The 1,685-nt window shown below is 36.4% G+C and overlaps 1 non-coding gene across 1 annotated transcript; it reads left to right on the top strand.

Moving 5' to 3' along the window:
• Window positions 1-1,348: 1,348 nt before the first annotated feature.
• On the top strand, window positions 1,349-1,455 carry LOC150069586 (U6 spliceosomal RNA). Its single transcript, XR_016538439.1, has one exon. It is a non-coding gene; the product is annotated as a U6 spliceosomal RNA (small nuclear RNA).
• Window positions 1,456-1,685: the final 230 nt, after the last annotated feature.

Here is a 1,685-nt window from a genome sequence, read left to right as displayed (position 1 = left end):
AATAAAGATATAGATTCAAAAACAGACTGCCAACTCAATCCATTCTGGGAATTCTCAAGGACAGATACAGTAGAGGAAAAAGTGAACCAAATAAATTTACCCAGAGGTAGAATCTAAGCCCTTGCTTTGAGTAGTGTTGCCAAAGAGTAGGGTAGGCAAGCTTCAGTCAAAGATAGTAACTTCTGAATAGGCTGAATTTATACTTGAAAGAAAATCTGTTCTACCTCTTTATAAACAGATGCAATTATTTTTGAGATACAATTCTCCGATGATTTTCAGCATTTCTTCAGGTTTTTATTTTCTAAATAAAGACATTACCAGTTAATTTTCTCTAGATTATCTCTGCAGGATGCATCTGTAAGCAAACATCCTTTGGAAGGTAGGGAGGGTCCATCCCTGGAGTGGAATTCAATTCCAAGGCAATAAAGCTAATGCCTCTCACTCTGGGAAGAGGTTTGGTCCATTTGCCAGCATATGGTGGAATTTGTACCATCAGCATGGTGAAATTCATCCCATCATGTGAGAAACACCTGAGCCTCCTCATGTTGCCTTGTGGAAACCGGCTCAGCAAGGGTAGCCTGGTCTTCTGGCTTTTGTCTTTGCTGTGTGTGATAAACTGACCCAGCAACCTGGAGTCCTTCTGCCAGTATTTTGGAAAATGTGATCATCTATCTTGTTGCTTGCAAAGAGAGTAAAATCAGAGGACGCTGGCTTACAGGACAAGTATTTGAACTTCAGGAAATGCCTTCATAGTTGACTTCATTGCTGTTTTATCTTAAAACACAAGTCTTTCTATTCCAGGAGTAACATTAATTTAGAACTTTGCTGTCAGGAGACATTAATTCTTTTTTAATTAAAAAATTATTATCAAGGCGATATATAGGGAGGTTACAGTTATATTTGTAGGTTACCGAGTACATTACTTCTAGAACATTGTGACCCCTTCCCATGTTTTTCTCCCATTTTCCCTTCCCCAACCCTCCCAGAGAGTTCATTTCAGCATATTATCTTGTGAATATAGCAGTTACACTGCTACTTTTGTCCCTTGACTCATCATCTTGTTTTTCCCCTTCCCTTCCCTGACTTAATAAATGTATATACAATATAACAAGTAATAAAATCACATACAGCAACAGCAGAGGATAAAACATAAGAAGGGGAAAAAAGAAAAAGAAAAAAAAGTAAAGCAATAATTTCACATAATACATTAAAAAAACCTCAGGACTGGCAAAAAAAAAGATGCACATTGTGAAATAGAAAAATAAATAAATTAAAACTCAAACATTTGTAAAGTACCCAAAACATTTTTGCTGAATTTTGCAGGGCACCACATGAAAAAGAATTGATTGTGGTCGCTTCATCATCACATATACTAAGGTGGAAACAATGCAGAAAAGATTAGCATGGCCCATACACAAGAATGACATGCAAATTTGTGAAGCATTCCATACTTTTTCAGCAATACTCTACAACTTGTGGGAAGGCCTAGAGGGAGGGAAAGTTGGAGAAAATCATGGGAGGGGGCAATGATGTTCAATAAGAAATGTACTCACTACTTTACATATGTAACCGTAACCCCTCTGTACATCACCCTGACGATGACATTTTTTTTAAAAAATTGATCTTGATTATCCAATATAAATACTTAAGATAATTCCATTTCAAACACTTTAAAAAAATACATG

The sequence above is a fragment of the Megascapheus bottae genome, chromosome 1 (assembly GCF_031878675.1).
Source record: "Megascapheus bottae isolate mThoBot1 chromosome 1, mThoBot2.hap1, whole genome shotgun sequence".
Classification (NCBI taxonomy): Eukaryota; Metazoa; Chordata; class Mammalia; order Rodentia; family Geomyidae; genus Megascapheus; species Megascapheus bottae.
The sequence above is the reverse complement of the archived record's forward strand: the minus strand, read 5'-3'. Positions and strand labels throughout refer to the sequence as shown.